The sequence below is a fragment of the Nelumbo lutea genome, chromosome 4, assembly GCF_056320005.1.
Source record: "Nelumbo lutea isolate HS-2025 chromosome 4, American lotus-T2T, whole genome shotgun sequence".
NCBI classification, from domain to species: Eukaryota; Viridiplantae; Streptophyta; class Magnoliopsida; order Proteales; family Nelumbonaceae; genus Nelumbo; species Nelumbo lutea.
This window is the reverse complement of record NC_142687.1, coordinates 68,906,206-68,922,083: the sequence shown is the minus strand read 5'-3', so window position 1 is coordinate 68,922,083 and position 15,878 is coordinate 68,906,206.

Below are 15,878 nucleotides of genomic sequence, written 5' to 3'. Positions count from 1 at the left end.
TGCTTCATTATTTTTTAATCTTTGGTTGATTTTTACCCTCTTTCTTTTTTTTTTACTTTATGCTATCATTTTATGCGGGCCCTACATGACTCTTCTTACCAAATATTGTAAGACTTTTCACATAAACAACTTTATGCGGGCCCTACCCTCTTTTTTCTGTATTTATGATTATATATTTTTTCCTCTTATTTGATTTTTAACTTTTTGGGAATTTTGATTATTTTATAAACTTTATTTTTCTTACCTTTTATCCCCTTTTTTAATTCCTATTTTTAAATTTTCTTCTTCTTAATGTTTCTATTTCTTTTGCTTCATTTATTTTTCATCATTTTTTATTATTGTTTTCACTATTAGGTTTTTTTACTTTCTAATTTTTGATTATTTGTTATCCTTTTTTTTTGTTTTTCGATTTTTAATTCTTGATTGACTTGATCTATTTTTTTATCTTTTTTTACTTTTGAATTTCAGGTTGTTTTATTAATTTTTATTTACTACTGTTTTTTGATTGATTAATTTTTTATTTTTATAATCTTTCCCACTAAATGGATTTGCCTTTTCTTTCCTCATTTTTTTTTAATAATTTTCTCTTTGGATTTTTATTATATTTTATATTTTATTTGTTATGAATTTGTATTAAAGCTTTTGTTTTTGTTTTGACTTTTTTATTTTTGTTTTTTATTAGTTTTATATATTTGTGCTATGATTAATTTTTCTTAATTATCCAAAACAAATCTCCAGAATTTTTCTTACTTAAACGATTTTGTTGGTTTTTTATATGTCTTCTTTTTTTCTTCCATAATTCTCACCCTTTTTTCTATCTTTTTTTTATCTTTTTTGTATTTCTATTTTTTGCTCAATTTTTTGAATTCCTTATTTTATTATTTGATTTTTCTTATATTAGTATTTTCTTTTTTTTAACTAATTTTATTTATTTATTAACACTTTAGTTTTGTATTTTCCATAAATTTGTTATTTTACCCCCTTGTATTTTTCATAAATTTTCCCTTGTTCTACTTTTTCCTTTTTCTTCTCTTTTACAAACTTGCCCTTTAAATTTTCTATTTTTTGATTTTTTATTATTTTTTTTACTCTTTATTTATTTTGATTTTTTTAATGGGAATTTTGATTATTTTAATTTTTTTTCTGTTTTTATTTTGACCAATTTTTTCTTTTTTTACTCTTTCAATTTTTTGGATTTAATTTTTTTAATTTGTTTTTTTGTTTTTATTTTAATTTTCTTTTATGTGCTTTTGTGCTTAACTAAATCATATTACCCCCCTTTTTATTCCAATTTTTTCTGCTTTTTTTCTATTTTTCTTCTTTTTCTTTAAACTTGCCCTTTATGTCTATTATTTTTTATTATTTTTCTTCTCTTTTGTTTCCTTTTTTTATTTATGATTTTAAATTGTTATTTACTTTTTTATTACTTTTTGGGATTTTGATTCCTTTACATAATTTATGTTTTATTTTTCTTTCTTTTTTCTTTAAATTTCTTTTCCTATTTTCTTTATCCTTTCTATTTTTCTATTTTTCCTTTTTTTTGCTTATTTTTTTAATTTCCAGTTTTATTAATTTTTATTTTGATTTTCACATTTTTTTCCATTGTTATATGTATATTTTTTTAGCTTTTGTTTGGTTTTTTTATTATTAATTGACACTCCATTTTTAGACTTTTTGTAATTTTTTTAATTTGTTATTATTATTCTTTTTACCTTTTACCCTTTTGTTTTCTTTATATCTTTAGATTCTATTATTTTTTTCTTTTTCCTTTTTTCTTTTCTATTTCTTTTTCCTTTCTTTTTCTTTTTGTATTTCTATTTTTGTTGATTTTTAATTTCTTATTTTATTTTTTTATTTTGATTTTTCAAATATTATGTGTATTGTAACTTTTTTTCTTTTTGTTTTGTTTTGTTAACTTAAATTTTTTCACTTTACGCAATCTTTTGGCAATTTGCTATCTTATTATTTTTTTTTGGAATTATATTTTTATATATTTTTGAATCTTTATTTGATTTAAAGTTTTTTGGGAATTTGGATTAATTGATATGTTTTATATTTTTCCTTTTCTTCCTTTTTTTTTTACATTTTCTATTTTCCTCTTTTCAATTTTTTTTTTTATTTTCTTGTATGTACACTTGTGCCTAACCTTCCTACCTTTTTTTATTTTTTCTTTTTATGATTACTTTTAATTTTTTATTTTGTTTATTTTGTTTATTTTTTCTATTTTTACCTATATATGTATATATTTAATCCTATTGTTCTATTTCTATTTTAGTTTCATTGGACTCTTGACATTTTATCTATTCTTTTGTTTTATTTTTATATTTTTTATTTTGTGTTACTATTTTAATGTGGGCCCCATAAGTAGGGGTACTCATTTCAGCCTGGCCCGGCCAAAAAGTTCCAGGCTTGGGCCTAGGTTTTCTGCTCAGGCCCGACCTGGGCCTGGGCCCACATAAGTGCAAATCCTGGCCTGGCCCATGATCACCACTACCCATAAGGAGTACGCAAGCAAAACAAGCTAGGTGGCTGATATCCTAAATGACTAGGCTGATACATGGAGTGTAATGCATGAGGGGAGGGTTGAGACCTAAACTCAAACAGCTCCAACAAGGTTGCCAACCTCCAAACCTCCACTCATCGGACAAATGGGCTTCTCAGGTTGGTGGCTAGTTGAGAACCATCCACTCGGCCAACAGGTACTTCGATCCCGTGGCTTAGGCTTCCAACCCTCTCCTAATAGGACTTGGAATTCTAGAATCTAATGCAAGACTATGTGTAGAGTGTGCATAAGTAGATAGAGAAATAGTAGATACAAAGCAATAAAGAACTATCTAACAAACATAAAGAGATAAGTAGTTATTATTCTAACAGATAAGCATGTAATATATACAAAAATGGAAATAAGCCAAACGGGCCCAATGTAGCCCCACCTATTGTCCAAGAACTCCCTAGTGGAGTCGCCAGTCTATGAGCGTCAGGAAAATGGCTCACTCGGGGCTAGGAATGGAGTCGCTACCCATCAATTGCAGAAATGGAAGTGATGGAACCTCCAAGAATGATTTTCAAAAACTACTTCATTTTAATAGCGACTCCAATAGCCCGAGGCACTAGTTAACCAGTCTGGGTAAGACTTGGATGGGAGAGGGAAGGGGTTAGGCACCCTCTCCTGAGTCCAATAGGTGGGGCCCACATGAAATTTCAAAAAAGTACAACCACAATTATTTAATCAACCCAATGCATAGTATGATGACTAAAATAGCAAGAACAAACCAATAACAAAGAGTCTACCATAACAACTATGTTCTAAGAAATGGAGCATGTTATTAACAACAATGGAGACCGTAAAGAACAAAACAACAAAATAATACAAAATATAAGCTTTTGCACCCTACAAATTTGTATTTGTATTCCTTCCAAATTGAGCCTAAGGAATCGAAATAAAATACTAGTTTTTCTCTCAGACTTGAAGGATTATCCCTAATGGTCTGATTTTCGATAGGTTCACAGAAATTGGTTTAACCATAGCCTCATTACCAATTCTGATGGTCATCCGTTTCCATTGGTATCAAGGTTGGGAGAAACTAAAACTAAACAACAAGTAAAACTAATAATCTTTCGCATGATTGGGTAGGTTCTAGAAATCTACAAAAGTTGGTTTGGCGGAATCGATCACCAACTCCATAAGTTCTTTCTCCCCAAAATTCCCATTACAGCAAAACACTAAAGAAATGAACTAAGAAAAATGAAGACCAAAATACAGACAAAAAGAGAAGGAGATTTACCTAACTTGGATGTCAGCCTAAAAATGATCGACGAAGTAGGGTAGTTTCAAACGATTTCGATTTCGGATTTATTGCCTTCAAGTGGTGAAAAACTTTAGTGGTTTGCAATATGGGGAATGGTGAAAGAAAAATGATCTTCCAAACTCCGTTTAACTTGTAGAATGTGAAATCTCCAAAGTGGTTGCTATGACCTTCTTTGTCCAAACGGCATTCAGCCCCTACAACTCAGAGAAGAGACTACCAAAGCTTTTAGATTTGCCATTGTTGCAACTTGTAGCAATAGTGTCAAAACGGGAAGTAGAGAAAAATGGAAGTGAAGAGAAGAAGAAGAAAGAAAAGAGAGAGAAGAGAGAGAGAGAGAGAGAGAGAGAGAGAGAGAGGGTTAGAGCTGGGTTTAGATCTACTGTTGCAACTAGTTGCAATAGCAATAATGGAACAGAGAAAGAAAAAAGTGGGGGCAAGAAGAAGAAGAAGAAGAAGAAGAAGAAGGGAATAAGAATAGAGAAAAAGAGCAAGAGAGAGAAATTCAGTTGTAGGAGATCAGATTGGGTTTTCCTACTACCGTCCTGGGTTCAGAGGGAAAGAGAGAGAGAGAGAGAGAGGGAGGAAGGGAGGGGCCAGAGATGGAGAAGGTTGTCGCCGCTCTACCTCTGTCTATTTTCGGCTCGAAGGAGGGAGGGGATGAACATCCCTAAATGAGAAATTTAGGTTTAGTTAAATAATAGTGTACATGGGCAATTTTATAATTTTTAGGAAATTTAGGGGTATTTTTGTAATTTTGAAACATTTGGGTCAAACCGGGGATTCTAGTTCAATGATGGGGACTTTTAGGCTAAAAAATGGAGGGTCGAGATGGGTTTGACCGCAAAAGGGGGTCGTGCATGTGCGAACAAGTGAGATTGGCTGAAATTGAATCTTTTTATATGAAAGGGTAAATAAGGGTATTTTTGGCTGAAATTTTATAAGGTAGGGTTTTCGGACATTCCAAGTTGATTGGTGAGGGGTTAGATTTTTTCAATAGGACCTGGATTGGGCAGATCTCGAAGGGGCTTGATTTGGTTAATTTAGGTCTCGAAACAAAATCTTTATGTAATCAAGGGAAAAACAAGGTCTATTTTGGATGAAATTTCACAATGTAGGATTTTTTGATAGTCTGAGGTGATTGATAAGGTTAGATTGAGCCAACTGGGCCTAGATAAACCAGGTTTGTAATCTGGTCAATCTGGAACCTTGAAAAGGAATATTGGTGTGATTGAAGTGTAAACAGAGGTATTTTGTGCTATGATTTAATAGGTAGGTATTTGGGGGTGCCTGGGATCTAATGACGAGGTCTGATAAGTCCTAAAGCATCAAGATCATAGGAATTTGGGTTAATGAGAAGTTTTGGAATGAAATCTTAGTTTGAAAGAAGAGCAAGTGGGAGAATCTGGGGGTGGAATTTTATGAGTAGATGTTATGGTATGTTCGAAGTCTAAAGGTGTGGTCTAATCAGTTTGAATGTGTTAATAACAAGTTAATATAGGTTTTGAGTGTTTATGCACGAAAGATGTCAAAATGGAATCTTTGTTTGATGAGGGGGGTAAATGAAGGAATCTTGAGTTTAAATTTTACAGGCAGGTGTTTTGGGAGGTCATAGGTTTGACGGTTGTGTATGATCTAAGGGTTGAGGTGTATGTGGGGATCGATTAGGGCTATTGGATAGGTATCGAGCAGGTTAAACGATGGATTTAATGGATTCAGGGTTGAAAGTTGGGCTCTATGGGTTTTTTGGGTGTTTCAGAGAGGTCAAATGGGTCTGATAGGGTGTTTGGGGCAAATTGAAGGTTCAGGTGGCGGACCAAGCAAAAATTGGGTACTGGCACCGCCTTTTAAAACTATGACTTAGTGGATCTAGCCATGTGTGAAGCACCAAGGGTTCGGGTTAGGGATGGGTTGCAGGATAGCACGGTATGGTAGGTTATCCTCCCCCGATGCCAAGGGTCGAATGATGACCTTATCCGAGTTATAGGTAGTTCTGATAGAGAAAAATAGAGGTGTTTGGTAAAGCTCTATTTTGCACCGTCGACCAAGTTTGTGGGCAATTAGGATTCACGTTTGGTGGCCAATGCACCCCTCCTCCGGTCCACATGCCACTCAAGGGCAACTTAGTGGATTTGGCCATGTGTGGAGGACAAAGGGTTCGAGTTAGGGATGAGCTACGGAACTAGCACATTGCGGTAGGTTATTGTCCGCTAGTGCTAGGGGTCGAATGATAATTCGATCGGAGTTATAGATAAGCTCGATAAAGCAAAATGAAGATTTTGGATAAAGCATCATTTGGCTCCATCGACTAAGGCTTTGGGCAATTTGGCATAACGTCTGGGTTGCATGTGAACTACGGGACTTTGTAAAGTTGTCTGTCCCGCTTTCGTGACCAACTCACCCCTCCTCCGGTCCACGTGCCACTTAGGGCTAACTTAGTGGATTTCGCTAGGTGTATCACTAATAGTTCAGGTTAGGGATAGGCCATGGGACCGGGACGATGTGGTAGGTTATCCTTCCCCAGTGGCTAGGGTCGAATGAGGGCCCAATCAGAGTTACGGGTAGGTTTGACTGAGTAAAATGGTGGTTTTCAATAAAGCTCTATTTTGCTTCATCAGCTAAGGTCATGGGCAATTAGGTGTCCCATTCAGGCCGAATGTGAATAATGGAACTTTGCGGAATATCCCATCCCTGTTTGGTGACTAATGCACACCCCCTCCATTTCATGTGCCACTTAAGGGCAAGCTAGTGGATTTGGTCACGTGGAGCACTAAGGATTCAGGTTAGAGATGGGTTGTGATACTGGCACGGTGTGGTAGGTCGTTGTCCCTCGGTGCTAGGGGTTGAATGATGACTCAAGGGTATGGGACGTAGAGAAGACCGCTCTAGGATAGTGTAGAGCTCTACATGAATGTCGCAGAAGCGATGGTCTCGCTAAGGGAATAGGACCTCGACTTAGTCAGGTGTCGCCCTCACCCGGGAAAAGTCTAGATGGTTTTGGTATTTGAAGTTTGTCAGCTTTTTCCCTCCATGAGCTCGCCGGTTGTTAAGATGCTTGTAGAGATATGAAACTTGAGGAGGAGGAGGAGGAGGAGGAGGAGCACGACATCTCCAACCCCATGTTGGTGGGAGGGGTTGTAGTGTTTTGTATGTTCATCCCCATCCCCACTATGGTTGGAGGTGGTTCTGTTAGCTGGGCATTCCATGCAGTCGTTCATGCCTCAGTGATGGTGAGAGGCCTCGTAATCGAGGCATTGGTTTGAATGGTACTTGGAGGAGTGAGAGCGATGTTGGCTTGCTATGCGGTTACTACTCTCAAACTCTGAGGACTCTTCTCTAGCTCTTCCTCCTAACCGTTAACTAAGGAAGAGATTGGAAAATCTCCTACCATGATTGTCCTACACATCAACGGGTCAACCGTTCTAGGGCTAGCCTCCCACTAGTTACTGCATGTTGTTAATTTGATTAGTGAAGTAGTCCAATATTTGTAGTACCATGTTGAACTGCTCCATTATGACTAAATTCTGAGGAGTAGAGGGGATGTTGTCCTGATGGTTGACCATATGTTAAGTGGAAGTGTAAGAGTTGAAGTTAAAAGGGAACACTTGTTTAGAAAATTGTTCCTACAAATGACGCCAGTTATTGCTACCAAATCTGGAGTCGAGGGCAGCTTTGTAACTTTTGAGGTGATGAGAACAATGGTCCCACCTACAAAGAGTCAAAAGATGTCAGAGTTCCCAAGATGTGGTCCTAAGGGCAAGGACTCCGACGACCAAGTTAGTTGAGGGCTTCGGGAAGGCTAAGGCCATAGTAAGCAAGAGCAATTCAAGTGAATAAGTGTGGGTAAGAGAGGTACTTGAGGTCATGGGGTCCCTTTTATAGTTGGAGTTGCCCAGGAGCCTAACGCATTAGGCACAATGTAACGGCTCCACATGTCAAGGGCCAGGATTATGCCAATTAATGGTGTAAGCAAAGTGGTGGTTAGGCTAGGGGGATGGTCTTCTTGAAGGACAGAGGAAGACCAAGGATGAGGAATCAACTGGGAGGCTAGGGCAAGGAAAGTGGTGAGACGGTTGAGCAGGGAATCCAATGATAGGGCCAATCAGTGGTTTAATGAATGAATTTCGTTATGAGAAGGATCTCTATTTATAGGGAAGATCCTGAGATCCTGAAAGGAAGGAGCCAAAAGTGTTTGTTTTCTACTAGGAAAGGGAATATTGGATTGTTGTCAGTCATTAAGGAGCATTGCTAGGGTTTCGTCACGTGTTCCTATGGGATCTCTTCGAAGATTGACTTTCCTTTCACCCGAAGATCCTCATAACCCATGTGTGCTATTGCCTCTTGCATCTTGCTTAACCGGCATGGCACTAATGACGTCATTTCTTGACGAGCAATGTCTTATTAGACCTACATGGTGCTTTGTCACGTTTGTCGCTCGAAATTACACATACAGTCCATATTTGAGCTCGGTTCTTAACAAATTGGGATCCCATAGTGGCCTAGAGTTCATTACGGGACTAAATGCGTGTAAAAACTCATTACAAGTTCAACTCGAGTCTGTTTTGGGCTTGTGCTAAGCGTAGGTTCATCGTAAACCGTGATGTACTATGAGAAAGATGAGTTGTGGACTGATTGCAAGCATCCATATGGTATCAATTTAGCGTTTTCTGTGCTCTGAGGGACTGAGTGAGCACTATGTACCTACAAATGGAGCGAGATCCCCACGACTGAGCATTACCTTGCCTTTAATGCACTAAGGGAGCTCGATGGAGACCATAACATCCACAACTAATGCCTTGTATTAATGTGGACCAAAAATGACAATGATGCCCTTAGCTAAGGCTGAGATGATGAGAATGCCCTTCAGACATGCCACATGTTGTCTGCTAGTGGAGTGGTCAACTATACCTATATCATTTTCCAATAATAAAAACACAAGAGGACAGTCAAACTAACAGGATTAGCTCTTGCTAGAGAAATTAACCAATGATGACAATTAAAGACAAATAGACTGTGATCTTGTAAGCCTCTCCTGGCTAATTAAGACATGATCTAGAGAGTTAAGTTTCCTATTAACATACATAAAGGATATATCCAATTCAAAAGCCACATAAAAAATATCATTCAAAAGACAAAAACACTTTAGGACTAAACTTTGAGATCTAATTTACGCTTTCATTTTTTACAATCTTTTAGGCCTCATTCATTTTGCGGTAAATGACTTATTAGGTAAATGCACTCAGGCAACTAATTCTTAGCAAGCACTTACTTGGATAAGAGCACTTGCCAGTGTTCTTTTATTCCCTTGGTAAAGGTGTACAATGACCTATTTATCAAAAAAGTGACATTATAAAAGGGACAAGATTGTCTCATCACGTATTACTTATTTTTGGCACACATGGGTAAGTAATTTACCAAAGTCTAAGGAAAATATTACTTCCTTGGGTAAATGAGCCACTCAAGAAACATTGCTTTTCATGGGACCCATTAATACCGGAAAACGAATGTGGGTTTATTTATCTTCCGTGAAACCTACCATCTTACCTGTCTCCACTTCCTAGAAAATGAATGAGGCCTCATTTTGACAAAGACCCACTCTAATTTTTTATGGTTTGAAGGAAAATGTAGGGAAAGGTAGGGAAACCTATACAAGATTTGTAAATGTTTCCCTACCTTTCCCTTCCTTTCACTACTTTTTCCTTCAAACCAAACATAGCCTTAAAGATTTTAATGCTTGTCTCTTGTCTTGTCAATATACTTAAGATAAAATACACATTGGAAGTTTAATGGGATGACAGAAAAAAATCAAAATAATGAAAATATATATGCATGTCAAAGTGTGTCTTCTCTCATTGTATTTATAATCTTATTTGCAATTTTTAGTTTTTCTTTATTTCTTGTTTTTTTAATATTCTCATCTTTTTGTTTTTTATGCAATTTGCCTTCTTCTATATTTTTTTATATTTTCCTCTAATTTTTGTTCCATTTCTTGTAGTTTTTATAATTTCCTACTTTTCTCTTGTTTTCGCTTTTCTTGCTGTATTTTATCTTTTTTTTTTGAAGTCTCTATTGTATTTTTATCAAATTTCTACAAAGTAGTCTCATAAAATCATATAAAGATAGTTTGGGGTTTTTGAATTATTTAAACATGTACATGGTGGTCATATAAGTTTTTTAGGGTAAAGTTTGATAACTGCAATCACTTCCCCTAAATTGTATGACACAGTTGCAGGTAGACCCCTCTTTTAGAATCCTATAACAAGAGGCATGAAAATGTCCAAAATACCCATGCAATTACTAAAAAGGCTAGTTTCTATAGAAAAAAAAAACAATACAAACTTTATGAACAATAGAAAAAATAGAATATAAAATTGCAACTTTACCTTTGAGTGATTGATATAAAGAGCAAATTTGAAAAATAAGTCAATTTCATAAAAGAGATTGGAAGGGTTTGGGCTAACGATTCATATGAAGAGAAAACTTGGAAAATAAATATTTCAGTCAAAAGTAATTGCATGGGTATTTTGGACATTTTCATGCAACTTTTTAGAGTAATCTAATAAAGGGGATCTACTTGCAACTATGTAAGAAAGTTCAGGGGATGTGATTGCAATTACCAAACTTCAAGGGAGGTTTCAACAATTTATCCTTTTTTAAGTGATAGGATTCCAACAACAGGGGCAAGAGGGCTAGAACGTAAGGCCTTGTTCGTTTCATGGATTTTAGTAGGGGGAAAGTTACTAACTCTCCTATGTCCTTTTTCAAGATTTTGGTGGAACCCATGGTAAATATATTTTCCCCGGGTATCACTTATCTGGGGAAATGTAACCCTTCTCCCACTTGGGAAAGTAAACTTTCTCGAGTGGAGAGTAAATGCTCAAAATATAACATGTCAAAAATACCAATTAATATAATCCAAAAAACATAGACTTGGGCCCAAGGGAAAAAGTGACAAAACATAGAAAAATTAACCACTTACCCGAGAAAGTGGGTGAGGCAAAAGAACATGGGAAAGTTTAGAGGTCTCATTTACTTGGACAAATTTAACAAAAAAGAATATGGTTAAATGGCCTCTTTGTAAACGAACAAGGCCTAAAAGTTGAGATTGGGTATGTCATAAATGAAAGTTTGAGGGCTGCATTCATTAAAAAATAAAAAAAAAAAAGTTTGGGGGGGCTTACATCCTATGCATCCTTGGATTCACAAGAAGCATGTACATGCGAATGAAAAATGAACACGTCATATTGATAAGTTAACATGAATTTAACGAAAATGTTCTGTTAAGGCTAGTTCAACCAACCACTAAAAGAGAAAAAAAAGTGAAACAATAAAATCTGACAATTCCTCCCTCCCTCATTCGAACTCCCCTCCCACCATCTCTTAACATGCTATGATCAAACCATTGATGACCAATAACTGAGTTTAGCATTAAGAATCAACCGAAGACTGGTGACCAGCAATAAAGTATTCTTCTTCTTTTTCTTCTTCTTCTTCTTGTTATAGACTATGACGGTATGGAATATAGGATATTTAGGCATAAAAAAGAAAACTCAAATTCTAAAACAATGGAGAAGGCCAAAATAGTACCATTCATCCTTTTAACTGGGGTGATTTTTGATAGGAAGTTTTAGGCACATTGCCAAGAATTATAACATTATAAAAAAGGTGGGCAATAAGGAGAATGGTAGCAACCCAAGATGACACTTGCTGCTTGTATCACAATCAATCAAAGAATACATGGATTCACAAGAGAATGGAAAACCTAAGCATTGATCTTAGATAGACCTGGCACTTCATATCACAATTTGTAGCTATCGTTGTCCTCCCTCATCTTCCCCATCAACCAAGATGGTGTCAAATTATCTAACAATCTATCAAGTTCTCAAATGCTTGTAGTAGTGCATTTCCAAGCTCTGATGGGAAGAATTATGGAGATTCCCAAAAGGAATAGAAAAAAATGGTTCAGATTTCATGCCATCACAGTTATTGTCTTGTCAAAAGAAAAGGAAAAAGTGATTCAAAAATTACCATTGAGAGACAAGGGAAAGAAATCATGTCTAGAGTTCTTTCATGTTAGGAAGTTGAGATAAGATTGAATTTGTTATCATATGATAAGGATGATATGGAAAGTTTTAATTGGGATAGGATAGACTTTAGAGTTTAGATAGAGTTTGAGATTGATTGAGATAGCCTACGTAGAGTCCTAGATAGAGTGTAAGAGTTTGAGTTTGAATAGGTTTAATCTATTTTAGTTTATAAATATGATATAATTACTATATTCAAGAAATACAATTTACTTTCTCATTCTCTGTTATTCTAATATGGTATCAGAGCCCAAGGTCTGAACATAGAGGCCTTCCATCATGCTTCTTGTGTTTCCAGCGGGTGGCCAACATCTTAGTCACCTATCAGTTCTGCTCTCACAATTTATTTTTTAGAGATTTTTTTGCTTTATATAATTCTTTTATGTTAAATTTTTTATTCCCTTAGATTTGGAATTTTATTTATATTCTATATCTCCTAATCAGATAGCAACCATATCACATCTGATTTCTCAATTTCCATTGACTGCTTTGCATGTATCCAATCACGACATCATTGTAACCAATTGGCAATAGATTATTCAGATTTCTTGGAAGATCTTCTATAACTGGGTTGATGATGGAATATATATATGTGTGGTGAATTGAATAGGCATGTTGCTTGGTGTCCACCCAACACCCGTGCCTTAATGCATTCTCCCAATAAGGTTGTCTTCTATTTTTCATGATAAGTTGCCACTACACTATTTCTTGTTCAGGCCCACCAATCTTGTGCAACCATCTTTCTGTCCATCGAATGGCAGATCACCACCATCTCTTTGCAACTATTCACTTTAATCTACTCGTTTATTCCCTAATATGACTGTATCGGAGGAAATAGGTGGCGCTTGCTTTATAAATCAACCATGAAAGTGTAGACCTGCATTTCCCTCATCATGCCATCAAAATCAATTTTGTCTGCATTACCACCATCTGATGTAGACCACCTACTACTCTCCAAGCCATGAACAACATCTACTTGATCGTTTGTGGCATTTTCATACCACCATATTTTCTAAAGAATCACAACACACCACATTCCTGCCATACAAGGGGCTACTCCCAAAATCCAGTTTTTGGAATTACTTGACTGTTCGATGATGTAGATGGTGACCCAACTTGCAACTTGATTGAACCAGTTAAACTAGTTTAGATCAATTCAGATTGGTTTGGCGACATGGATTTGTTGCTCTTCTATTTGGCCCCTAGAGGCCTATTTCAATTAAAAAATAGCCCATTGAGGCATCTTTTATTTGTCCCAAGGTGGCCCTTTTTTGGTTTAGCTTATCAAGGCATTTCATTGAATCATTGAGGTCTTTATTGGTTGTTGTTGGCCTATTATGGCCCATTTCATATTGGCTCAAGAAGCTAGCCCATTGAGGCATTTGGGTTGACCATTGAGGTCATTTATTTGCCTATTTTCAGTTTTGCCCATGTTGGCCATTGACAATTATCACCATCAGCACATGAAGGCTTTTTCTTAAAGAAATAACATGTTTTCATCATCATGCTATCATCACAGCCGTAGTTTGTTACATTATCATCACGATACGCTTGGAGATTTGGGCACATCATCACATTGTAAAATCTTTGGTCAAACACAAGACGATCTTTGATCCCCATGTGTTTAAGGGGGCGTGTTAGGAAGTTAAGATAAGATTGAATTTCTTATTATATGATAAGGATGATATAGAAAGTTTTAATTGGATTATGTTAGAGTTTAAATAGAGTTTGGGATTGATTGAGATAGACTACATAGAGTCCTAGGTAGAGTCTAAGAGTTTGAGTTTGAATAGGTTTGATCTGTTTTAGTCTATAAATATGATGCAATTACTATATTTAAGAAATACAATTTACTTTCTCCTTCTATGTTATTCTAATACTCCAAAGGTCTCTTCTTTGTTGGTTCCTATGAAACAACTTGGATTTCTTGGTATCTCATTCGGAGATGACAACTTCCCAACCCTTGGATTTGTCATCAGAGGTTTTTTTTTTGAAGTAGTAGTTGAGGACCTCCTTATGATCCTGGAATTCCATCGTTCTTCATTGTTTGGGCAAGGTTGTTGCTTTGTTTCCTAAGTGAGAGACAAGGTTGGTGATGTCGAGAACTTCTGTTGCAAGTTCTTTCTTTCCAGTGAGTCTTGAATCAACCTAATCGGATCTCGGATACGAGAGTTAAGCCCAGATTCCTCTACCCTGGGTTGTATGTGTTTGAGTAAGGGTTGAAATTCAGCCTGCCAGTATGAGAGATAAGATTCATGTGAAGCAAAAGGATTACCTAATGGACAGTCAGAATTAGTATGTCCTATTTGACCACAGAAATCACATGGGATGCTAGATGATGTATTCATTGCTGCAATATTAAAAGTATCAAATTTTTTATTCAAACTAGCAAGTTGAGCAGATATGGCTGCAAGGGAATCAATGTGGTGTACTCCCCTTCGATCAGTTTGGTCATTACTCCTTTGGTAGCTATTCGACACCATCTCTTCCTCAATTTCTATTGCTGGTTTGCCAATCTCAACCTCCTCTCTCGCTTTAACTTTGTTGGCCCTTTGTAATAAGCAAAGGGTCCTCTCAATTTCAAGATCAAACCTTGCTAATTCTTCTCTTCTAGTGAGTGTCGTGCACTAGTAAATCTGAACAAAGCAAGAATTCGAACAAATAAAAAAAATATAAAAACAGAAATAAAAATCCAAATTAATCAAAGTTCTAATATTATTTTAGGATTAAATCCCTGGCAACGATGCCAAAAACTTTATAGCTATGATTATAACCCTTGCAAATGCACTAGTTATCAAGTAGTATAAAAATATCGCTCACACGGGGATTTAACAAAATAAGTATTAGAACTACAACATTCCCTAATTATTTGGACAATCAAATTTTAGATTTAAGCGTAAGAACTATTGAAAATAGAAAATAGAAAAAGAAAATAAAAGCAAGGGCAATCAATAACCGAATATGCAGTGATTGAGTGAAATCGCTAGGACCATTGGTCCACCTAACCATTCTAATGAATATTAATGGATGCAATTAATCAAGATCATTGTCATTTCCATAAGTTCAAGTTTTTCCCAATTTTATTTAATATTCTTTCCCAAGATATATTAAACATATTTCTATCAAGTAACCCCTCGATCCCTTGACTAGAGTTCTCAATGATAGAAATGCATTAAGTGCAAGAAAAACTCATATATTCAGATGAATCATGTGTATATATCCCTATATACCATTCAATTCACACCATGAATTATGTGGTCGAATATATGAATTCCTCTCCCGATTCATTCATATAAACCTAATCAATTAAGATATGGCCACTCCTAATCGCATTAAGCAAATAACTCATAGACTATATGGAAATCACGATCTTGGATAAATCATAATGATAAAAATACATTCATTATCATGGTTAAGATTTCCACAGCCCTAGCTAAAAACAAATCAGTTCATGATAAAGGAAATAAAGCAAACAAGAGGAAAGAAAAAACTCATGAATTCACCCATGGAGTTGAGATCTCCTCTTCTTCTTGCCACCACCTCCTTGAAGCTTTCTTGCTTGATAGATTGGTTGCTCCTCTGCTTCTTGATGCCTCTCTAGTCTGCCCCCATCCCTTTATATAGCTTAAAGAGGAGGGGGTGGTCTCCAACTCCTTCCTAGAGTTTATCTTTCAAAAATTGAAAGTCATAGTCTAATCCTACTCTTATCTCCTTATTTAGTGAACTCAATCTCTTTATCTATCTAGGATTACATAAAAAATTTAAATCTGGTAGGACTCTTCTCAGTTTCTTGTTCTTGCATTCGTATTAGGCTTCCTCTGCGAATTGGGCTGCTACAAGGCTTTTCTACAAGTTGGGATTTAGCTACGAATTGGGCCTTCCTACGAATTTGCCCCGACTTTGGGCCCAGATTTGACTTTGATACAGGCTGAATCTATGAATGCCCAAAACATGAAAGTTGTAGTTTTCTCTCTTATCTTTTCAGTGA